The sequence below is a fragment of the Capsicum annuum genome, chromosome 11 (assembly GCF_002878395.1).
Source record: "Capsicum annuum cultivar UCD-10X-F1 chromosome 11, UCD10Xv1.1, whole genome shotgun sequence".
NCBI lineage: Eukaryota > Viridiplantae > Streptophyta > Magnoliopsida > Solanales > Solanaceae > Capsicum > Capsicum annuum.
In genome coordinates this window covers 122038615-122066261 of record NC_061121.1, presented here as the reverse complement: position 1 = coordinate 122066261, position 27647 = coordinate 122038615, and positions in this window count along the sequence as shown.

The following is a 27647-nucleotide window of genomic DNA, read 5'->3' as shown; positions in this document are numbered from 1 at the left end:
AATATGTTACAACTACAGACAGGATGGTTATTTTAGTATAAAGTGCCCTCGACATTTGTTGGTCAGCTAATTAGGGTTAGCTTGGATTTCCTACTAGGTTAGAGCTTTAGGGGTTTGTTATGACTATAGAGAGATCAGTCACTGGTCTATAGAGCATCCTCGATGTGGGATTATTAGTCATTCATCTAATTTAGATCAGTCTTATGGTATTGTTGCACGGTTTGTTTAAGGTAGTGCTATTAGTGCCTCAATCAATGATTTAGTCAGTCAATTTGAGTTATGACCCATTTATATATTTTTATCCCTCAGACTCGTCAGGTATGTGACTTTGTATTTCACTTTGATTCGTGCATTTTTATTTCCTCCATTTATTTTAACATTTATGTGTATTACAATTATCGTACCCATCGATGACTAATATGCTTTGGTAGGTATACATTAATTATTGTGGGCCTTGATATAGAGTTAATGATTATATGACTACCCCCATAGACATAGTGGATGGAGTGGATCAATATTGATATTATCCCCTATGGGTGTAGCACTTGGGTTCATGTCCTATTTACCTGTGTATATTCACATCCTTGTGTTTCTAGACTGGTTCTTGCTATTGATTTCTAATTTTGGTAATGCCTATCATTTATATTGATTATTTATAATTGTTTTTATTGTCATTATTGGATGTTGATCGATCCTTAGTGGATTGATAGACTGTTAGTATATAGTAAGAATATCATTCTTCATGATTCTTATTTGTTGGCTTCAGCAGCTATCTTTGTTAGAGGATATCTTTTCTGTAGCAAAGTAAGGTTGGTAATTCTTGCTCATTTGTCGGTTGTTCTTGGTTAGTTATGGAATGAATTATGCTATTAATGGTATCTTTATTATCCATGGTTTTGTTGTGGTTTTATTTTTGGTGAATGGGTTGTGTTGCCCATTTCTGAGGTTGACTTGTTTGGGGTCCGTCCTTCCATCTTGACTAGTCGATCACTCAATAGTAGTTTTAATATTGTTGTTATGAGGTTTTAGATTCATCCTTTAGATATTTTAGGATATTTTATGGTCATAGTTTTGATCTTAGTATTAGTGTGGACTTGGACACTCTGATCTTATCGTGATGTGGTTCTTGTTCTAGTAGCGTTAGAGAGTTGGAGATAGGATATCTTTATATATCTTTCTTTTTACCATTTCCTAAGTTGGTGTTTTGAGTTTTCATTCTCTAGCTGGAGAATTGGATCAACCAATTTTTGGCTAAGGTAGCAATTCTCTGAGTTTCTAGAGTTATTGTGATTATGATAGTGGTTTGCAGCCTTGGTGAGTTCTAGAATATGTTTTGGTGGTTTATGCCCTGCAACTGATATGTATATTATTGCTTGTGCATTTTCCATTGGTGATTTCATTCTTCAGCTATATTTTGATTTTAAGTATGGCATACTTTAGTAAAGATATATCTGATTAGGATCGTAAGGTTGATTTGAGTATTTTACCATAGTTCAAACTTGCTGGCTCAATTTTGGACTTGACACCTTGGGATGGTGATATGGAGCTTATGATGGATTTGGAGTGTTGTTACTTGTCCATCTTTAGGTTTGTTTGGTTAGTTGAGATCAAGCAGTTCAACCTTTGTGTTGTGACTTCAACGGGAAGTTGTAGAGCTTTGGCACAACCTGTATTTTAATATTTGTCTCAGTTGGGACTTTACCTTTAGGCTGGATAAGCCTACCCTTTAATAAATTTTTGGTCTTCTTTAGTATTAATGAATAATTATAGATATGAGTGTTGATCATAGTCCATTGGCACAGTATTGGTTCCTTCATCTTTGACTTTGATTTTCAGCTTTTGCTATAATTTTGGATGATCTACTTAGCAGGAGTAGTACGCTTGAGTTAGATTTAGCGTGGCTTCAACCTTGGATGATGGGACCTCCTGGAACAGATTTTTCAGCAGTGAGTAGTTGTGTTTTTTACTATAAATTTCTAAAATCAATGGTCATCCAGACAAGTTGTAGAATTGTCATAGATTTCAAAACTTGGTTATCTCCATTTGTGAGCCTTGGTAGCATCTTGTGAGGTTATTCTCATTCTTGTGTGTATAGATTTCCGATGGAGTAACTTTAGTTTCTTGAGGATTGTGTGACGATATTTTGCTGACAGTACTTGGGTGACATTCTTCTTGTTTTGTATTTGTAGCAGGTGTGGAAAGGAAAAAGAAAATTATATATGGATTTGGCATAAGTTGTATGACTCATTCATTGGCTTGCCTTTGGATTGGATGATTTTTCTTTTGCTTGTTCTTATATCATTGTTGTATTAGTGTGTTGTGGCTCAAATTTGAGTGCATCAGCCTGCTTCAATTCAATTGACAACCAGTCTTTGTTTATGGTTGGGTTTTTGTTGTTTAGTAAGTCAGGAAAGAAAGTTGGTAGGAGAAACGATATCTATGGAAAAATTCGTTGGAAGTGTCATGTCTTGTTGGAGGTCATCTGGAAAGTCATGCACGGAGTATGCAAGCCCAGTACTCATCACTTCAAGGTTTCATGGTCTATCTATACATTGAATTTCGCGAACAAAAGACCTTTATATTGTAATCACCCACCAGGTCATTTCCTTAATTTTTATATATTTCAAGAATTTCAATCCTTCCCATACTGACTATAGGTCATTTATGACATGTCGAAACTATAGGTTTGGTTATTGGATAATTCATTTATATTTTAGGCTCATTTTTCTATTTTAGAGCTTTTGCTATTTAAGATTTTGTATTAGACCAAAACTCATAGTACATGACCTCGAATGAGAATTTTGATAGTGTCATCAACTCCGAAATGTTGACTTTAGGATAGGTAGACCTTTGTTTCAGATCCTGAGACTTTTAGACTCATTTTGGGCTATTGAGCGAATTATGTGAAAAGTGGAACTATAGGCATGGGCCCTACACTTAGTCTAAATGACATTAGATGAAAGTTTTGATTGTTCCATTAAGTTCAGAAGCTCAAATTTGCTATGGTAAAATATTTTTTTTGAGCGTACGATGTTTCAGGAGAAACCTGAGCACCCAGTCAAAGTCCATTTTGGACCTAGCAAAAATGGGTGCATACATTACTGATGCAATAACTTAAGCGAACATAGTGTCTCTTAAGAGGATGACACATACACGACATATTATCACTTAAGAGAGATTGACTATTTAGTCTATGTCCACTTAAGCAATCACTGAGCTTGGTTAAGCGTTTATCAGTTAAGTGGGTTGGAGATCATTTAAGCGATACTCGAACCCTCATGTCAGATCGCGTAAGTTATAGTTTAGTTTCTTGAGGGACTATCACTTAAGCAACACCTGACTCTATTTAACCCATTTTTTCCACCCGGTCTTTAGTCGCTTCTTCAACAATTTTTACAATGAATTAAGAGCTCAAAGGGAGGAAAAAGTTGCAAATAATCCACATATGTTAAGGTAATATAACCTAACCCTTCTTGGTGATTTGTCATTGATTTTTCCTTCAAATTCAATCCTAATTCTTCGTAAAATTTTTAGAAATTAGGCTTAAATTTTGAGGGTTCATTTGATACTAAATTTTTTCTGTGTTTTTTTTCAACTTTTGAGAACAACTTCCTTGTCCTTTAAGGGACCTCATGATGGGTTAAATTTTGAACTCATGGTCACCATGGGCTCGTTCTTGACTCAAAATTCCACCCGACCTTTAATATGGATATATGGGTCTCATTTTACTACTTATGATGTGTAGATAACTAATTTGATAACATGACAGGATTTTGGGATCCTGGAGTGAAAATGAACAATTTGTGGATGATTCAAGTGTTGCAGTTACTGCTTCGAGGTAGGCTTGTATGTACTTTTCTCTTGAGATGTTGTTTTATATATATTCCATGTTAGTTAGGGATGTTAGGATATGATTGTAGGTAGAACACCATGACTTAGCCTAACTTATGAGTTTGGGGGCTAGAAGGGTAATGGACCCTTAAGGTGAAATATTTATTATACTTCTACGATCCTATTACCTAATTAATAGATTGAGCTAATTCATAGAATAGTTATGATATTATGCTAAATATGGGATGTGATTTAGGTATCAGAAGCATGATTTGTATTATTAGTCTTATTAGGACTTTTTAGGCTATCTTGAAATTATAATTTAGGTGGAATTAACTTAGTTTCTCATGTTTTGAAAGAATTTCTACCTTAATAATTATGGCTTATTTAGAATGTAGAAGTGAATTTAGATACCTTCTCCTAGTCCGGGCTAAAAATTACCTAAATTTGGATTTTGGGGATTAGAAATGTGCCCTTCCGGCTCAACTTAGGCAAAGACTTGTGGTAGCTTTTATTGACTTATATGCATATTAGCATGTTAGGCATATTTGAGACTAATGAACCTTTAGTATAAGGTTTTATACGTGACTCGGTGGATTGTATGGTTATTTTTGGGAATATGATATTGTGGTTATTATATATATATATATATACATATTACTGGGCCTAAGAATGTGATTATGATCGTATGGTTATTTTAGACATAAGATTGGGCCCAAGGACATATTTATGATATTGGTTGGCTTCCGCAAAATTGTTTATCCTTGTAAAGGACGTGACCATATTTTATGGATGTTTTGATGCTTTTGATTGAATTGTTTGGATACTACAATGGCATGCATAGATTTGGTACATTCATGAACACTATGGTGCTAAATGGTACAATTTTGACGAAAATATGGTTTTATAACACTTTTTCCTAAAAAGTGATTTATTCCCATTTTTTACTTTAAAAATGGATTTCTTCTTCAGAGAAATCGTGCAATCTTAATGAGTAACTTATGAGCCTTTGAGACTAAAAATGATTATTTGGAGATTTGACCACGATAGATTTCTATCCATGATGTTGCTACTATTATTTACCCTGATGGTGAAAGATTTCAACCATTTCTACACTTTTATAATGATTTAGTCCTAGAGTTCACCCTGAGCAATGGATTTCCAAAGTTATACTCAATTTCGCATCGGTGATTGATGATAAGAGTTTTGGTCCAAGTCCTCTAATTGATGATATGGGTTTCGGTTCAAGCCAGATGATTAATGATGATATTATGGTTATGGTGTTATGTATTTTTCTTGAATTCATTCATGCATGTGGATTGCTTATCACCATTATGCACCTATAACTAACAGTATGCCTTTTTGTGTGTCTTCTATTGATTGAACCTTCCAGGCCTAGTGCAGCGGGGATTTATAAAAGGCTCAGTTAGGTATTATTTATTGAGGTTATTATGATTAGTTCCTGTAAGGTTTATTATTTGACTGGTACTGAGATTTGAAGTATGATTCAGATTATTTACCTTACTTTTATGTTATTACGCATGATTATTCCGTGGATATGCATTAGGGATTTATACCTGATATTTTGATTCCTTTATTTGTTGTTGCCTTATTTTGGTAATTATAGCCATACTGTATTAGTTGTTGATTCATGCCCTAGAAAAGGTTATGCCTTCCATGTATTTGTTAAAATGCCTAAGGGGCATTTGGTAGAGTGTATAAGAATAATGTTGAATAAGGTGTATTAGTAATGCTTGTATTATTAATGCAAGTATTAATAATGCTGGTATTAGTTATACAAACATCATTTTTACAAAGTGTTTGGTTTAATGTATTAAAAATACTATGTATTTATATATTTTTTATAAAAAGATGTTTGTTTACCAAAATACCCTTCTTTCTACCTTCTCTTTCAAGAATAATAGCTGAAAATCTGAGGACCACCCATGGCTTTTGGCATTATAATCAAGTGGATCTCTTCAACATCATCTTACTCATTTCTTTTGCACGGCATATCATGGATTCTTACGTCAATTCTATAAACATGGTCATGGCTCGCACAAGAGCCAAAGATCTTCATGGAATTAGCAGCATCACAGCTATAAATCTGCAGCTGCTACAAAATAGTGAGGAAAAAATGAACGTAGCAGCTAATCGGTACCAAGACAATAATGTATTTTCATGAACATGATACAAAATCGATCTACAGCTTAAGCCACTTTTGTGGGGTTGTTTAACAATTAACCATCTTTTCAAAATTGTACTGGTCTAGAATTTAAAGGTCACTTGATTTGAATTTTGAAGTTCAAAACAAATATTCAGATCTCGAGAGTAGTTTCCAAAGATGGGCAGCAGAACAAAGAGAAAAAAATAGAAGTAGCAGATAATCAGAGGAAAAAAAACTGCAAAAAGATGGTTAAATTTGTCATTTAACAATTTAATGCATGTGTTAGAGACTTTGTATTACTAATACTTAGAAAATGGTATGTCTTATTAATACACACCTCAATACATAATAGAGTGTATAACTAATGCTTGCATTAGTTATACATAGACTAAAAATTATACCAAACAAGGTACTTTTAATACTAATTAACTAATACATGCACTATTTTACTCAATACACTCTACCAAACGACCCATAAGTGAATAAGAATTGTGTCTTATGACCCATTTGTGATCCAAATGATGAACTCATGATGTACCCACATGTTCAAAAGGACTTCCATGCTAAAGTTGTGTCTTGTAATGATTTGAGGAAATGTTCATGTGATTAAAGATGTGAATTTAGGATATATTGCGTTCTTTCCTATCCATGTATAGGTTTCTGACCTTCAAGTGCTTGTGAAATCCCTCAATGATTGTACTTTGAATTGATAACTATGGTCACATGTTCAAGAATGGTCATGTCTTATTATTTTCATGCTATCGAGTCCTGGGGGTATTTAATACTAGACAATTTAGACGTGTGCCTAGAGCTAGTGTCAGTTCTCAAGATACTCCTTGTCAAGCCATGATCATTATAATTTAATCAATTACAAAACTCAGGAAAACTCAATAATCTCAGTGTCAGTCCAGTCCCAATCCGTATTCTGTTAAGTCCTCAGTGAAACTCAGTTAGTTATCAGAATTCAGTAGTATTCCATTAGTCAACGGAAATTAATGAACTCAGTCTAGTTCATTTTAGTATAATTATTTTTTCATCTATTCAGATAGGAGTAGGATTCAGCACCGAGTGAACCCAAGGATAGGAACTCACCTGTTAGAAGAGGGTGTGATTCTTAGAAACAATCCTTACATTTTAAAACTACATAACCAGCGTAGGTTGAGATATCTAACCTGCTCGATGAGGGTTAATGAGGTGGCTTAACCTGTTAGGTAAGGTTTTTACCATTTTCATTAGGGTATGTGATAGATGAACGTCACTCACAACTTGTCCTTAATAGAGGCGCGATATTGACACCCATCAAATTAAGGTTATGAATTGGACCCCAACTCAGCTATATTATCTTATTTGGGGCATGTCGATTAGATGCCTACCTCTCACAGTCTCAGTATCAGTCTTCAGAATAGAACTCAGATAATTCTTTTTTCAGGACTGTCAGATACAGTCACTCAGCTCAGTATGGAACTCAGGTATTTACATCCAAATAAGGACTGTTAGACACAGTCACTCAGTTGATGGCATATCAGTTATCAGCTATATTAGTTATAAGTAATCCATGTTATAAGTATTTATATTCAGTACTCAATGTTATCACGAATCTCAGCTATAGTTTATGTATTCATGCATGGATTCTCATGCAGTTATGTTCATGTTATTCAGTCAGTTATAGTTCATTCATATGAACCCTTGCACTCAATCTACCTCACTTTTCATACCAGTACATTCTCACATATAGACGCATACTTTTATCTTGCGCTATGGTGTCTTATACCATAGGTTTAGAGGCCCGAGCTCCAGAGCACCCTTAGCATTTCAGATTTAGTCAGCAGCAATAGACGTAATAGCGAGTCCTCATCCTTAGCATTTCAGATTTAGTCAGCAATCTTAGAGAATGTCACTACTCTTTAAAAATGGTTAAACAAGTCACCAAAATGAGGCATAAGATATCTATTCTTCACTATCACCTTATTTAGCCGCCTATAATCAATACACATACACAGGGAACCGTCTTTTTTCTTGAAGAATAGGAAAAAAACACCCCGAGGTGACAAACTCAACCTAATGAGAACCTTACCTAAAAGATCTTAAAGTTGAGAATTTAACTCCTTAAGTTTGGCAGGATCTATATGGTAAGGTTCCATAAAAATAGGTCAGGTGTCTTGCTCAAGATCAATAGTAAAATCTATATCATATTAACGTGGAAGACTAGTAAGATCGATAAGAAAAAATAAGGAAAATCTTAGACTATAGGAAGAAGTCAAGTGAAGGACTTGATGCACAAACATCATGAATATAAGTGAGATGACTCACAACTCCTCGATATAAAGATCATAGCTCAAACATAAGAAATAATCCCTGTTGGCATGCGGATAATAGATCCCTGCAACATAATCGGGAATATTTTGGTCATGGCTAAGGTAATGGTCTTGCAAAACCAATCCAAGAACGTATAATAGAGGGATAACTAGTCCATTCCAAAAATCACATTAAAGTCTACCATACCTAATATAATAAGATAAAACTAAGTATCAAACTCTCGAATAGTCAAAACATATGATCTATAAACCCAATCCATGACTAGAGAATCACCCACGTGAATAGATATGCATAATGTATAAATTAAGAATCCTAAGATAACTCTAACTGCAGTGCATAATAAGTAGATATATATTAATAAGTGCATCAAAGATGAAATAAATTAAAAGCCAACTGATAGCACATTGTGATCTTACTATAATAACAACATCAAAAGACTCTGCCTCAGCCTACTATGCATAGGATACAAATGACCTTGCCTTCCACCTGGATAGGGATTTGATTTATCACCTATTCTACCTGCTTGAAAAGCTCCACGAGAGCGTCAAGGACCAGCTTAACAATATGAATACCACCCTAGAAGGGGGCGATACTATTCTAATTAGCAAAACACTCTATGCTGCAGGCAAAATTGCTGCACGTTGGGGACACTTTTCAGAGAAATCACCAAAGGCCCTATAGTCTTAACAAGCCTTGGGTATTGCACTCTATCTATAAGCTTCGGTGACACATAATAGCCATCTCGATTAGAAAATGAATAATATGTCTCTCTTAAAGGATGGAATTTACTCTAGCCTAGATTACCACTATAGTTAGGCTAACCCCCATCAGCAAGCTAAAGTGTGACATAAGCATGCCTAATAGACTAACCTTGAAGCTCTTAAGACTTTTATGGAAGGTACTTAACCTTAGAACCTCTACCTCTGAATCATGACCCACTCGGGCTCCCACTTAAACTACCCTAATAATGCAGTCTTCATCGTTGACCCCTTGGGCCTCACAATTTCTCACCTCCAGGGTTTGAGCATAATTAGAGATGTTAATAAATGCTCTATCAAAAGAAATAAAACTCTGTATATCAATGTAAAGAGGGAGTCTCAAACCCTGAATAAATATTGAATCTGCTCATACTCAGTCAATAAAATATATGAAGTATGCCTGTCCACCTCATGGAATCAAGCCTTATTCTTGAGAATTGATCTCTTAGATGCTCTCTAAGGCTACGGGGCATATACTTCTCCAATAAAACCTCATAGAACTTAGTACATGTCAATAGGGGAGATTCAGATGGCTTAGAATCAAGTTAACCTCTCCATCAATGTTTAGCTACCAAGACCAACTAAAAGGTAGTTTAGTCAAGGAACGAGTCTCCATTAGGTCAAATGATGGAGCCTATCCTTACAAGTAGTCAATAACTCAAATGCGTCCTCACCTTATGCACCAGAAACCTATGGGGATTCAATCTCAAATATCTATCCATCATATTTTTCTCCTTAACAGACATATCACATTAGGAGACTACTGGTTGAGCAACTATCAGCACTAGAGGGAACTCAACTCTAAGGCCTATCTCTACAAGTTGCATCCCTTCCTTTGTACCACTCTAATACACAAATGAAGCACAAGTATATGTTGCACACAAAACAACCCTGATAGGTGAACTAAAGCATCTCTGTGTAGCAATAAAAAATAAATCTCGATGGAGCCTCCGCTGCCCCTAGCCTACCATTGGCTAGGGTGGAGGAATTTCTAGTGCTGGAGCTAGAATATGTTCTGTTGAAAGCTTCCTATCCTAATCTCTAGTTAGGGATACATCTCTCATCATCCCCCAACATCAAGATCATCCACGTCCTTCGATAGGATTTCTAGTAGCGGACTTAGGGTCCTTATTTGCAGAAGTAGTAGCTTGTGTCCAAGCCATTTGCAAAAGAGTGAAACCAAGTGAATATTAAAAACCAATGTAGACTTAGCACAAAATGAGTAAATGAAGTGAAGATCTCCTCAGAATTTCCTATAGCCTCTCAAAAATAAGAAATAGATGTCATAATATTGACCTACAAGAGTCTACTAGACACTTGCTCTTGTATAAAAAATACTAGTGAACCTAGGCTCTGATACCAATTTGTGATAACCCAATTTCACAAGCCATGATGGTACCTACATTACTCCTCTAAGAGGTAAGCCAAATCATAATCCAAAGTGGCACGTTATGGGCTAGTTGGTGGAAAATTACATTAATGATGAAATCACGCAAGTAACTTGATTATAAGCCATAGAGTATAAGTAATGCAACATAAATAAAGATAAATAATATAAGGATTTAGATCAGTACAAGAGGCTCTAGAAAAAGAATAAGAATACTATTTAATGTCAAATGTACAATAGTATTAAAATAGAAAAACCATTACAAATAGAAGAAAGAAAAAGAGTGAACTCCAACCCTAAAAGCTTGCCATATCTCCAAACTTTGGCTGAAACTAACATGATGTCAACGGCGGCCCCTAGTACTTAGATCTGCAACAAAAAAGGCATAAAAGTGTAGAATTAGTACCTATGCAATAGGTACTCAATTGGCATCATCAACTAATTGAGATAAATCATAATATAAATATAATAAGATGTTAGATAATAACCTATGTCAGGGGGAAAAGGAATACCTAAATAATGCTCCAAATATTAAAAGTAATTAACCGAGTAAACAATATCAAAGATAACATAACTATCAATAGTATAACTGGGCCCACATAAGCACAAGAAACAGAAATGAATGTGAATCAATAATAAGTAATAATAATAGATATTCCAACCATCCAAATCTTGAAGCCATAATCGTGGATCATTCCATATAATAAACACCGAACACGAATCAATTCAATAACCATCATAAGTAATCTCTCAATGCCGGAATCGAATAAAATATAGTATCTCATATGCTAGTTTTGAAGAAAATATAATGTCATGAATACCTACGTTGACTCAGAAGTTATACTATTATATATACCAAGCATGAAGCATTCTTAATGCCATAATTTACCGTACTTGAACCAATCTTAATATCTTCCAAGTATAAGACTAGAAAAAGTCAACATAATTCTTAATCCTTCGTGGGATCAAGATTATAAATAGAATAACGTATACACCTCTATTGAGTCTACAAGGAATTAATAGTAATTTCTGCCTAAGGTGGTTGTAGGACCCAATTCTAACTCCAAAAGTACATTTTAAGGAAATTTCTACCCCAACTAGACAAAGATTCCCAAACTCCTCTATAAGGTTCTAAATAAGCCTCATTAAGTACTAGGATAGCAATTCCACCTAGGGATGGTAGTTAGTCAATTCTGCCTAAATATGGTAGTTAGTCTAAATCCACAATTTTAATCAAGTAAAAATTCCTAACCTAAAACATGAAAAATATCATATTGATACTATAATTTATCTCAATCTAGAAGGCACGTAAGCCTATCCGATCTGGTAGACAAAGAAAGCCTGATAAAGTCTGCTAAATTGGTGATTTCCATTTTTTAGAAGCCTCTGTAAGATACCACACCATCTAAATATTGATCTATTTATTAATACGAGAATATTGATACCTATATTATATTTTTATGCATTATGTCCAAAATTGAGTCAAAAATCGAATGTGGGGATTGCTTGAGGAATCAAATGATACCAAAATCACCCATCATGGAACTAGGGATTTATGGCTAAATTTGAGACTTAACTTGAGATTAAGACAAAACTTACAAGAATTACAGAAAGAAAGTGATTATTCTTAGCACACCAACACCCTACAATCACCCAAGGATCAATATCCTAATTTTCTACACTCTCTAGGACTTTATAGCTCATGAGACATGGATAAAAATGGGGGCAAATTTGTTAAGGGCTGAAACAAATGTCTTTCCTGGTGTTTCTTAAGCAATCACCACTAAAGAAGAATAGGTCTACTATAGCAATCCCTCGCATGGAGAAACCTCTACTAAAGTACATAAGATGTCGCTTAAGTTTATGATATTATGGTCATTTCCCCTCTTGACCTATTATGACCCCACGACCTAAAACCTATTGCGACTTTATTTACCCTATTATTTTAATCTTAAATACTCAAAAACTCTCTCAAACTCTTGGGTTAAGAAAAGGCTAGAGTTTTCTTCAAGGTGGTCAATTAAGACTCAAAAGGGTGATTGCTCTCTATCTTCTTCATAATGTAAGGCATGTTACTTAACAATCAATATTAGTTCAATTAAACGCATGTTTTATGAATGGTTTTCATGGCATAATTGTGATATGATTTTGGGTTTTGAATTATATGTTGGGCGGTTTAGGGTTGATTTATGTTTTCCCATGTTCTTACTTATTGTATTCATATTAAAATAGTGGTTTGAACATGTGGTTGTATGGGAATGCTCAATAGGTACTTGTTTATGGTTTTGGAAACTAAATCCCTCAACATGTTTGATAAAATTCCTATAAGAATCCTTTTATTACATAGTTAGACTTTTATTGAAAATTTTGCATGATATAATATGATAATGGAACCTAAATTGGTTAAATGGTTTTAATGGCTAAATTGTAAGGACATGGTGGCCACGACTTTGATTACAAAAAACCTTGGGGGTACACGGGAATCCCCCAAGTGAATCTAATAATATAACCTATGGGGTACATGGGAATCCCCTAGGTGATTGGATAAGGATATTACTCGCAAGCTATAATTTCTATGATGATAACACTTTTTAAAGCCTTGGTTAATAATATAAGGAATTGGTGGTTTAGTTGTGTGCTAATGGTTTTAATTTGTAAATAATGGCGAGTTTTGATAGCAAATATTGAAAGTGTGAGTCCAATGGACATACATTGGAAAATCATATTTGCCGACATGAGGATTGGTCATGACAACCATATACTTGTGGGGTACACGAGAATCCCCTAAGTTATACTTGTATATATGCATCATGGAGGGTGAAGGGTACATGGGAATCCCCTGCCCTTGTGATATCTCCGATTCGTACAGCTACATGCACTGGTACCATTAAGGGGGTAACTCTTGACCTATATAGCCTGTGAGTGGTTCATGGATAGTTAAGACACACAAACCTACGTTAATGGTTTTAAATGCATGCTAAACCTGGTTCCCTTCCATGCATGGAATATATATATATATATATATATATGAATATATATATATATATAAATATATATATATGGTTAAAACTTCCCAATCTTATAAAGATATCACAATTATACTACAATAAAGCTCAATCTAACACAAGTAAGCCTAACCTACCTTGAATCCAACTAGCTCGCAAACCAACAATCTTCGCTTCTCCTTTTCTCGAATCTTCTTCAACTATAAAAAACATAATCTATACATTATTATGAGAATAACAACACCCATATTGCACCATTGTGATTCGTGTCCAAAACAACACAAAAAACCCACAAGTGGGTCCCACATATGGAAAATGGGTTTTCGAGGCCAATCCATTGTTCAAATACCATTAAGGAGTTATATCCCTTTAGAAATTTATGTAAATACACCATATTTGGGGATAAAATCAAGCCTCAAGAAATTTGGGGATTTGGCTCTAACCATCAAGAATTTAATACTAAAATTAAAGGAATCTTACCTTAGATTCGATGCTAATCACTAATATGCAAGTTGTTTGAGCTCCCAATCAACACCCAACATACACTATCACGACTACTCTCTACATTAGGGTTTTAGAGTCTCAAGACAATAAAGAAATGGAAAATTTTCCAACAAGGAAAGCTTTTAAATGGCTAATCCTAGACCCTCAAGAATGGCAGTCGGGCACCCAAGCTAGCCGCAATTGTGGCCATCATGATCTCACTGAGTCCCACCCTATCATTGTACCTCTAGCCAAATCAGAAGACAGTTGATACTTGGAAAAATTCCACGTTTCGTCCAATACCTCATGATCCATTCGTAATCCAATATCAGAATTCGAACTATGAAACCATACTTATTTAGTCGTTCTAGATAAGTTGGTGAAGTCAGATTTTCCATCTGAGGCTATTTCATCAAAATATGGGGCCCACACCCAAACTTCCAATTTCTCAACTTTCCAAACAAAAAGTCAAAATATTGTTGGTGTGTTGGGACATGAACCAAAGGTCTTCCCAATCTGAAATCAATATTCTAAAGTTGCTGGCATAGTCGGTATTTCTATTCGAAGTCATTTTACAAAACTTTTTGCTCAATGGCCATTGGGAATCAATGGAGACATCTAAATAGGGAAATGATTCTAAGAACTACACTGACTGCCCCGTAACAAAACTATCAGTTCCAGTAAGTCATAAATTACTAGGGGCAGCTATGGAAAATTTGTAATGGCAAAAAGGAAAACAACAAGAAATAACCTAAAGAGTCATTACAGGTGTCTTATAGTCGTGGGTCTTAAGTGAGGAAAGAGGGAATAGACCAAAGTACCATTATTTAAAAAGCTAAAAATTATCGTGAGTGACTACAATTTACCCTATGACTCGTGAGGACACACTACGAGACATCACCATGACTCTTAGACCTTATGACTTATTAGGTACAATCGTGGTCACAACAGAAATAAGGGAACAGTACATTGCAGAGACTACGAGTCATATATTACGACTCGTAATGAGTATTTATAATATGTTAAGTGTGATCCATAATCAAGACAGTAACCTAAGCCATCCTAAATGGTCACCCTATAACTCAAGCCTTACGGCTCGTAAAGAAACCTTACGACCCATTAGCTGAGTTATAGTCCAGGCAGTGAGTTAAAAAAAATATAACTATCATAGGCAAATATCTAGGGTATTACATTCTCCCCCCTTCCCCCAGGATCATTTATCCCCGAATAATGAAATAAGGCATCTGTTAGCACGACAACAAGATCAAATGCCACCATAATTTTCTTTTACAAAGTCAGAAAACAAAGATGGTTAGGAATACACATACCTTAAGCACGATTGTCTATTCTGGGGAACAAGAATGTATACTTGAACTTCATGCTCTCTTCAGCTTCCCAAGTAGCTTCTTCCACCTTTTGGTTCTTCCATACAACTTTTACCATAGCCACATACTTAGTACTCATAAGACGTATCAAAATTCTTAACCATGACTTCCTCATAATACAAGGAATCTAAAATACCAATACTCTCAATACACACAATCAAAGAAGAACCACCCATGCACTTCTTTAACATTGACACATTGAAATTCGGATAAAGCATGAGTACATGAGTCATGAGCTGCATGACCTAAGTTTGGAGATCATAATTTCATGGAATATGATTCTTACTGCTGAGTAAACTGGAACTTGCCATCCTAGAAACTGGAAACGTACATGAATTTTATGAAAAGTGCATGAATATAAGCTATCATCATAGAGCTGACATGTAAGGCATGAGTAGATATTATGATGACAAAAATACAACACTATTATAAGAATGGGTTAGGAATAATCCTACCTTACTGATGTTCTACAACACACTGGCATCACTACGAGAATCTAAAAGCCTAACTTAGTTACTTGTTCTATCATCTCCCCCTTAGCTTCATTCCATCATTCTAAGTCTATGGACCCTTTTTATAACTCTAAACTAAACTACAACCACTTTACTCTGGAGTTTGAGATATATCAATACACTTAAGAGATAAACTCACCCTGATAGTCTGCACCTAAAATTGTAGGACCCGCTTCAAGTACTTTCTCCTAATTTACAATTCTTAACTTTCTATAGCCTATAACATAATTGGTAAGAACATTACAGGCTACATTACTAGGTTCATCAACACTTAGTAACTTAAGGATACTATCTAACAATCCACATTTAAAAACTTAGAAATACTACAATCCCATAACTATCTGCAGGGACTATTTGAGAAAGGTCTATCTATAGGGATTTGAGCTTGACTATTTCTATTACCTCAAAAAAATGCAGAGCTGGTATGAATAAAGCAAGATGAAAATCAGTATAAGTTCCTTAGATAACTTTTGTATAGCACGTTCTGAGATATAAAAGAAGGGAAACACTTCCTAAATGCCCTATATCTCTAGAAGAAAAGTACAAACGTCTCCGTACCTTTCTACAAAACTCTACTAGATACAACTTCATAAACATCCTAGGACACTTGAACTATGGGCTCTGATAATAAGTTTATAACGCCAAGAGGGTACACCCTGGATGCCACACGGTGCTAGGAACCTCAAGTGATCCCAAGCTAATCTATGAACTATCATACTATTAAGTAATTGATACAATAAATAATCATGGCATAATCTGAATAAATACTATGCGGAAACATAATCATGGCATAATCTGAATAAATACAATACTTATAAAGGTTATAATTTGATCATACTGAAGAGAGAAAATTGAAATTACATGACTTACTCTAACTGACATCTATGAAGCCTCTACTATACTGACTATAGATAGCTGGGACATGCCTCTAACTACCACTAAATACAAATAAAAAATAAATAAACTCTACATGAACTAAAACAGTTTGGAGTTCCCAAAATAAGAGAACTCATCTCCTATTGACTAGAAAATACAACTGTCTGATCTTGATGTATAGTCTACAAATGGTACCTATATTATGAAACAATGTAGCCAGACAGACGTATATGTGGGAGTACTTTTGGAATGTACTGAATAAGTGAGGGTGAATGCAATAATTAAAACTGATTATATATATAAAATCTTAAAGCATGCATTCTATATGTGAGTAGACTCACTAAAAAGCTGGAGTAAACTGGTAGTTGAAAACATCTTAAAACAAGAGTAACAAACATAATCTAATAAGATGGTGAATCGCTAAACTTAGTTTCTTAAAACTTTCCTTTTATAATATAAGTGGAACTGAAGCTAGGATACGGTAAAACAAGAATACATGAACATTTGAAAACTAACCTATATGTACTGAACTAATTTGATTAACTAAATAACTAATGCCTGGGTGATGAAATGAGTGGTATCAAAGAAAAAGGATAAATAGCACCTATAAACTGAGAAGGTTATATAAGAATACGGACTATTGATACCCTAACACTAAATAGATGATAATTGAATGTTAATCATGTAACACTAAACTAAACTTAATATGAATAATTGAACTAAAATGGTAGAGTACTAAGCCTATGAAATAAGGACTAACTAACAATATAAGATGACTGAGTATAAATGCATGAAAACTATAACATTTGAGAATGCATGACTAAGTATAAAAATAGGATTCTGATATAGTGTTTAAACTAAGATACTTATATACTGATAACTGAATAACTGATGACCATATGCTATGGTTAAGAAAACCTTAAACTGAACTCTGAATCGAATACTAAACTTAGATTGTGGGAGCTATCATCTAACCGACATGCCCTAATATGAGAAATTTAGGGTCCAACCAGTTACCCCAATTGGAAGGGTGTTAGTATCGTGCCATGGGTACTAATAATAGCTATGTGGATCCACCAAAGTGAAGTCCCAAAGAACTAAAGAGTCACCCTCTACTGCCAGGTTCTCTGGTGATATATTTATCAACCCTTAATTGGTAGATTAATATCTCAAACCTATGCTGGCTATATAGTTCTTTAACACTACTGGTAGGTGAGCCGCCATTCCTAAGTTCTCTCGGTGCCAAATCGTACTCCCAACTGAACTGAGTCAAACTATTGAACTGAATTGGGTTTAACTAATTATGAATTCTGATAGTGCTCATTATGGTAATAGCAATTGAGGAATCAACTAATGCTCATGTTTTAACCGAAATCATTTTGAGGATATTAAAAACTAGGAAAACCGCTAAATTTTTGTTATTCATAACCCCCAGGACCCTATAACAATAACAATAGGACCACATAAAAACTTTGAAACCATAGAAGGGAATCATTGTTAACATTCTACACTTAGTCATTTCATCAAACACATGGGGACCATAAACTTGTGCATTAGAATGAGCAAGCATGCGAAAATACCATAGTTACACAAATCAATTCACAATTGAATGATTTGATATGAAGATCATATCAGTCAAAATATGTATTGGCTCATTCTACTTGAAAACATATATACTCTTAACTCGAAATCAAACACATGGGGATCATGAGTTAAAACATGGGATTAGTTAAACCATGAAAATCACATAAATTTAGATATTAGAAACATGGATTATGGATTTAACATATGAAAAACACCATTCGAACATATAAAGGCAATTTCAATGAAAACTATTTGTAAACATGATACATAATCAAAATTCATAAAGTTTCATGGTTATAATTCATATTAACATGTAAATATCATAACTTTGGACTTGAAAATTAGTGTTTGGTCTCCATGGTTGAAAGGGTACCCATGGATGAACTCTCACATACATTATTTAATTAATTAGATGTAAAAGCTTGAACTTTGATTCTCTAATTATGTTCTTGAAGCTTCTTCTTGAAGTTCTTGGATAAGGAATCTTGGATTATTTCTTTTATTGAAGAAAATTTGATGAATTTCTTGGTGTTCTTGAGGGGAATAGGGTTTTGTTGGAGAGAAAAAAGATGAATAATAATGTATCTAATGCTTTTAGGGGATGAAATTATGTGTTATGGACGGTTTTGAGTGAGACGAATTGACCAAAGTGATCCTAGACCCTTTAGGAACTAAAGCAGTATATGAAATGGTTCTGTATTGTGTTGGATATTGCATTAGGGACAGCAACGCATTGCGTCACTCATCACATCTGGGAGACCGGCGCGGTGAGTCCCAATCGCATTGGCATACTGCCTCACATAGAAAATGCCATAACTTTTAACTCGAATATTGTATTAAGGTACAATTGGTATTTTGGAAAGCTGACTCAATTATCTACAATTTGATGGGTCTTAATCTTCAAAATTCTATGTATATAAAAAGTTATACACGTTCAAAGTAGACCTTTGTAGAATCAAATACCAAATTTTTTACAGATCAAAGGGTCGAAGTTCAACTTTGTTCTAAGTGATTCTTCTGAACATTTTTTACTTTGAAAGCACATCAAACATGAGGATAAAGATCATAAAACTTATATTCACATGGGAATCATTTGGATTATACTTATATACATAGGAACGATGGGATCGGTGAAACACCACATGGAGTAGTACAGTCCTGGGTTGCGACCCTAGACCATGTCTGCACTCTATAAACAAGACTAGTTTCGTCAATATTTTCCTCAGATGGGATAGATATTTTAGAAGACTTTACAATCATCAGATCTCCGGGAGGCATGATATGAAACATCAGAATTCTAGGAGTTAGAGATCTTTCATGAAAACTAGACTGTATAGCCAAAAATAGAACACAAGAAAGGGAAACATTCCTAAGTACTTCATAGCCTCCCTCTTTTATGTGTGGCATGCTACACATCCATAAAAAGGACTCTACTCGAGATGGCTTTATGGACACCCAATGGCCCTAAACCATACACTGATACCAATCTTGTCATAACTCAAACCAAGGCTTAGTCCTAATGGGAATATCAAGACCATTGTAGGACAGAGACCACCCCCTAGCCTAACCTCCAAAGAATAATAAATGAATACAAAGGATGCCAATAAAAGTAGTAATAAAGATATTTGGAACAAATGAAAGATAGGAGTCCAAAAGCAACAACAAATCATCCCAATAATGTATAAAAAAAACACTCTAGACTATAAATACCAACTAAGTTAGGACATGCCTTCTACTATGACAAAAGAATCCTGAAAGAAATACTTAGGCAATAAAAAATCCAGTGAAATAACTGGGCCTTCTGTAAGATGGAGGCTCACTAATTCATAGTATATCAACAGATGTACCACACCGTTTAATACTACATAAATGTAACGGAAAAGCCCTCTAACCCTACATCATGAAATAATGCAGCATCCAAGGGTGGTCAGTAGGGCGAGCATTGGCATGTAACTCAGGGCAAAGTGATAAAATAATGCCATTGCCAAAAAATAGTCAAAACCATATGTGCAATATTTATATATACATATATATCATGATAGGATAGGGACAAGGGTCATGGATATGATAATTAAAACCTTTAGACTAAACTATGTAGCTCGTTCTATCCTAAAGGCACCTATAGGCTAATAGGTCCAGCTCCCCCTAGTAGAAGGCCCCTAGTACGTGTTAGTCACATGTACCGAGGAAAGGATAAAGACATCAAGATAATATCCATAAAATATATAATGTGTATCCATACTCATGGTCGTATAGACCCCCATACTGGAAAACATAGTTTCCAGTATTAGTCACTCTAGGACTATACCTTTACGATAAGCTACACAAATTCTTTTAAGCCCAAAATAAAATAGTTTGCACATAAATCCAACCATTAACTAAGGAGTTTTTATTAAGGAATTTTTCAACATGGTATAAACATGCCAATATGCTTGCAAGTTAATTAAATTATGCCAAACGAGTCTGTATAAGCATTACACTCGCAATTTCTATTTAAATTTAAGAATGATGGCCACAAAGGGCATTCCAAAAAAAATCCATCCAATTATCCTTTAATATAATGCAATGTTTCAAAGGACAAGTAAAACCATGTGATTACTCATATTTAAAAATCAAGATATTAAGGTGGTTTGAGGTTGATGCCATTATAAAGAAAAAATTACATATAATTGGGGAAACCCATGTTCCCTATTTCAATCCTCATAACAATACACTCATTCAGTCCAAAAATCATCAATAAAGCATGAAATACACATTTAAAACATTGGTAAAACAATTTAAATTAAAATAAATCAAAATCCCTCAACCTAATTTCAAACTCATCAATTCAAATCATATAAATAATGATTAAAAAAGGCCATAATTCAAAATTAAAGTTAGACAATGAAAAACATTCCTAAAATATACAAGAAATAGAGGAGAATCCAAAGTTTGGAGCTTGAATGGTGAATTCCTTGTAAAACCCTTGAGCTTTTTGTTTGAGAGTTAATAAAGAAAATAGTAGTGTTTTGATCTTTTAAGACAAAATAAAAAAGGTCAATTGGATGTTTAAAAGTTTTTAAGTGGAGAAAGGACCAAAACTCTTTCACCTCAAATTAAAAAAATGAATGAAAAATACATAGCATCATGTGCTACACTGCTATCACAGATCTTAGCCTCCATGCCACACCCTCATCGTTAGGACAAGTGACATGGAATGCTACTATCATGGAGGCTTACTTTCTGGGAGTCCAAAAATGGCCCCGTACCCCTCTTGAAAATTCTGAAATTTCCAGAATACCCTTTTAACATCTCTAATTGTAATTTAAGTCAAAAATTAATATTACACATATGGGAGGGTCAAAAATAAATTTGTTGAAATACTACAGGGTGTTAAAATAGTTAAAAGATAATACAACAAGAAAAGATGGACCCCACAAACATCTACAAATTACCATGCAACTACAAGATAAAAGCAACAAAACTATGCAAATAAATAGCATAAAAGGCCCAGAACTTCTCAAAATCAGCACATCATAAACAGATAACGACACATGTTCAAGAAAATATTTTCATTATAATGATAAAAAATCTCTGTAAATCAACTAATTAGTGATATAGGTGGAACAAATATGTAGTCAACAACTACTCCTACATAGGTGTAAAATAAATAACATAAATTCGAACAAAGATAGATGTAATAACATGTATTAGTATTTAGATAGATGTAAAATAGTTGTTCTATATTAGATATAAGTTAGAAATTTTAAGGCTTATTTATGTCATTCAACTTATATTAGTAGAGGACATTCATGAATAACCATACTTCCTTCTCTACAAACCAATCGTTCATGTTCTCTCTATTTTTTTTACCAATAAAAAATTTTTGGTAAATAAATTTCTTTACTTTACCCCACTTTTTTTCTCTGGTTTTACTTTGCAAGTTTTAATTTATTCTTTAACTTAATATTTTAGTATTTTTCTTTTTTAATGTAGTTTTTCTATTACTTCAAATTATTTTTATTTTGTTTTCCCATTTACCTGATTTGGGGATCAGAAAAATATAAACAAAAGAATTTAAAGCAACAATAAAATCAAATTAAAATTCAACAGAAAGACAACATTTAAACAACAACATACTAAAAATTATGTTAAAATCAATTTAAAAATAACAAAGAGGTGCAGGGAATAGATGTAAAGAGAGGCAGAGAAATATATACTTACAAAACCTTTTTATTTTATTGATTAGAAAAACATAGAGGAAATAGAAATTAAAAGGTAGTAGAAAAAGTAGTAGGGGTATTTTTGTATGTCCTCTACCGATACAAGTTGAAAGGCTTATATAAACCTCAAAAGTGATAACTAACGTCTAATACATGCTAACTATTTTTCATATATCTATGTACAAATTCATGTTATTACATCTCTCCATGTACTAATACATGCTATTTATTTTATACATATATACGAGTAGATTATGACTATATATTTGTTTGGCACAGGTAACTGAGTCGCTAATTTACAAAACTTTTTCATCTTTATCTTGAACATGTTTTCCTGAACATGTTTTGTGTCATTTATTTGCATAATTTTTGTTACTTTTGTATTGTAATTGAATGATATTTGTAGATGTTTGTGGGGTTCACCTTTTGTTATTGCAGTAGATTTTAATTCTATAAGTAGTGTTGGCTCCTTTCCTTTTATTTTAGTAGGTATGCATGTTCTATGCCTTACAGATCGATCATATCTACATTTCTTGGTTCATTGACATGTAAATATGTAGTGTCTCATAATTTCACTATCTACTTTTATTTTGTGTTTTTACCGAGCTTTGATAAAGCTCCTTCCAACCATTTTTTAATTTTATTTTAGAAAGAGAGGTTCCTTCCGTAGCAAGAAAATCATATATGAAATTTTTTTAACAATAAAGGATTTGCACTATTTAACATTTTCGGTAGAGATATTCTACTTTGCTTGAAACTTTTCAAATTACCTAAAATTGTGTTGATAATACTTCATTATTTTCTTCCAACTAACTCCATAATTTTTATACCCACTAGTAAATTAATGCATTTTTCATCTGCTCATTTATGCTCAATTTGTAAAGAATTGATATTTGTTTAAACTGAACTCATAATATTTTTGGGTATTTAGGGAAAATTTGTCTTCACATAGTTTGAAATTGTATAGTAAGGCCTTTAACAATTTTGATACTAAAAAATCTTCGTATTTTTATCAAGTGACATAATTGACAAAACCTACAAAACTACCATCTCAGACTGCTTTTATGATTTTTGTCATCCTACATGAAAATATGTTCTTCTGGTTTTATCTCTTAATCATCTTTTGTTTGGGTAGAAATATTTTTAATGGATAATGAAGAAATGACTTGTATAAAAACTTATTTCAGTGATTATAATTTGTCTAGACTGATTATGAATTCTTTTAATGATAAGGGAATGACAAGTTTTGACAGAGAAAAAAGTTTTGTCAATACTGAATATCTATTCTCTAACTGCTATCTTCTTCTTTGGAGAGTTCTTTTATTTTTTATTTTGGTCGGAAAAAATGAAATGAAAGCCTTAAAGGTCTTATTCCTATTGTTTTTTATCACAATTATTTTTCTATAGATATTTTCTTGTTAAAAATTTGTTAGAAAATTGTTTTCTACATTTATAAATTCAATTTAAAAATCGAAGCTAAAAATAAAATTTTCCATTTGGAAAATATCTGTTTAGAAACTAAATTCTTAACATCTTTTTGTAAAATATATACAAAAATTTTATTAAATCATCTTAAAATTTCGTGTTACATAATACTATAGCCAAAAAAAAATTTTTAGCAGTACTATAATTCTTTTTATTGTAATTTTATATTCGTGAAGTGAATCTCACTAATGTTTAGTAGACCCTATGAAAATCTCTGTTTATGAATGCCTCCATATCCTCTGTTTGAGACATCAGTTTCTACAATTATCAGAGCCTCTGAATGTAGTATACCTAGAAATGAATATTTTTTTACTATTGATTTAATTTTTTGGATTGTATTAGTGTGCTCTACTCACCAAGGCACTAGATTTTTCTTAAGACATTGATAAAGATCTTACAACCCTGTCGAATACTAGGAATAAAAATTTTCAACATAGTTGAGGCTTCCTAAAAAATTTTCGAGCTGAGTTTTATTAGTTAATTCATTTGCAAACAATGATGAGCACTATATAGCTCTAGAAATGGTTTATAGGTTCCTTGATATAAATCATGAACAAGAAATAACAGAGATCTGAAATAATTTAATTTTTTTAGCACTAGATACTAATTTATTTTGTTTAACAACAATTACAAAGCTTTGGAGATGTTAAAAGTGATGGTCAATATCTTCTAAAAAAATTAAAAAATCATCTATATAGACTATAGAAATATGACTATATTGACTTAATATATTATTCAAAATATGTTGAAATTTAGACTGAGTATTTTTTAGTCCAAATTGAATTACATTTCATTCATATTTTTCATAAGGGACATTGAAGGCTATTTTGTATTTATCCTTTTTCAGCAATTTGTATCTGCCAAAATTTGAATTTCATTTTAAACTTGCTATAAATATTATCTTTATAATTTCTTTTAAGAAGGTCATGTTTATTAGGTAATAGGTGCATAATGACGATTTTAATAATTTGTTAAGAGGTCGGTAATTGATAACTTATCTTAAGGAACCTCTTTCCATTTTGCCACTATGCTTGACATAAAACGTTGAGCAACTCCAAGGCGATTTGAAAGGTCTAGTGATTTTTTAGGAAAAATCGTTAATTTTCTTTTTATAGTATTCCATTATCTTTTTAAAAGGTCTTGATTTGGTGGTAATAACCCTTTGGTCAAATCCTTCAAGATAGGGTAATCCAATAATATGTCTTTTTCTTTTTCAAAAAAAAAATAGGAAAATTTGAGCAAATTTAATGTTCTATGACTTCTTGTAGACCTATAACTTAGATTCTACTTCAGATATTTTTAAAAAGGATTAAATTCTATTTGTTTTATTTAATCCTATAAATATTTTATTTGTTATGAATGTAAATTGACCTTAAAGACAATTTTATCTTTTAAAAATCTACTTTCCTCTTTTGATATACCTTTTATATATGAAAAAACAATCTTTTCCCCCAATGTAATGGTGTGGATGTCATCTAATTCGAAAGTATATGACTTTATTTGGGTTATAAAAGAAATACCTAAAATTATTTGTTCATTTATATCTTTGGTTATTATGAAATTATTTATAAAACAGATTCCATTATTAAAGATTTGTGCCCTATGTAACTTATAATTTATTTTTATTTTTTTTTCTATTGTAGAGAATAATCTTGTATTCTTCTTTTCAAGGTACTTAGTAGGAATTATTACTTCAATAATGTAATTTTGGTCTGCACTTATATCTAATAATGTAGTCTTGTGAATTGTGTATTTTTTATTTATAATTAGTATAATGGGTATATTGTAAAATTAGACTTTAACTATTGTAATTGTATTAATTTATGATTTGCTTATTGGAGGTTCTTCTAGAGACTTTATATTTTAATTATCCTTTTCTACTTTTGATATTTCACCAAGCTCTAATTGACATGATTTCAGTTCTTGATTAGAGGCTAAATCATTTAGTATTATATTAGCAGGTTGCTCTACTTTTAAATTGTTAAGTCTTTGCTTAACTTAACTTCTTTGTTTAGTTCTAACATATTTATCTTGTCTTTCTTTTTATATGGATCTCGACAATCTCTAGCCTTATGTCTTATATTTTCGCTGTTTGAACATGTATCATTATTATTTTTATATGCCCCTTTATTACTGAATCGTGTTTTATAATAATGAGGTTCTGCAGATTTATTCTTACAATTTTTATGTGGTCTTTTAATTTTCTTGGAAGCTTTTTTTGAAGGGGCTGATAATTTAATATATCAAAAATTTTGATAAAAGTTTTCTAACTCATTTCGTGGTATTTCATTACATATTTTATCTTTAGCTAGTCCGTCAATATTTCATTTGGTGATTTCTATTCTAGAATGTGAACAATGAGATAAAAAATTATTTTCTTCATACTGCATATCCGAAAAAGTGAGCTTTTTATAAGAATTCTATTTTATTTAATACTTAGAGCTTATTTGTTTGTTTCATTATTATTTTTTATGATAGAGTTCTTATAACCTTATTATCTATGGATTTTAATTTGGATTTTAAATTTTCATTAATCTTTCCTACGATATAATTTGTGACTTCAAACTTTTCTTCAAATTTAGAAAATCTATCTATGAGATAAAAATATATTTTCTTCATACTACATATCCTAGAAATTGGGTTTTTTTATAAGAATTCCTTTTTATTGAATAATTAAAGATTAATTTGTTAATTTCTTCATATTTTTTAAGATAGAATTTTTATAAGCTAATCACCTATGAAATTTTATTCAGATTTTGAACTTTCATTAATCTTTCCTAGAATACCATCTGTGATTCAAACTTTTCTTCAAATTTATGAAATCTATTTGTTGAAATTTTTGATAATTTAAATACTGGATAAATTTCTAATTTTTTATCATGATAAGAAGGGCTTAGATTATTTTAAAAGATTGATTTTCTATCGGCTTCAGCTTGCTAACATTCGTACAATTTGCTCCCTCAAACAAGTCACAGGAATTATTTTCAAAGTTCATTCAAATTTTAAATTTTGGATCATCACTTACATCAAGCACATATGAGTCAAATCATTCAATTGGAATTTACCATATAGAGAATTGTAAAAAAATTTAAAATATTGAAATTCTTTAAGCTCTAAAAACTATCATCACACTTTTCATGCTGCATTTCAAGAGTATTACCACTAAGAATATTCATATCCTTAAAATATAAAAACTTATCACAAAATACAATTCCAAAGATATATTCATCATTAATCACATTTTTAGTGTTTTTATTAGCTAAAGATGAAACATATTCATCATCATCAAAAGAATTAATCAAAACACTATGTTTTTTTTTCATATTTGACATAACACTAGCTATAAATATTTTAATCTCACAATCAATAACTATTTTAGCTCCACAACCATATTCGACTAGTGCATAACTGTCATCAACTTATATATTGACACAAAGTAAATAATTATCAACCCACCAAAAGATGGTCTAACATTCACATTGAAGTTACTATCCAGCTCATTTAAAATAAATGAAAAGTTAGGATTAACCTTTGTACCTTGATGAACACTTATAAAACCTCTTTATCTTGATTTTCTAAAATTAACTCACTTTCTCAATTGAAGAAGTCCTCCCAACTTGACTTGCTTCTTTCAATTCTTGAATTTCTTTCCATAT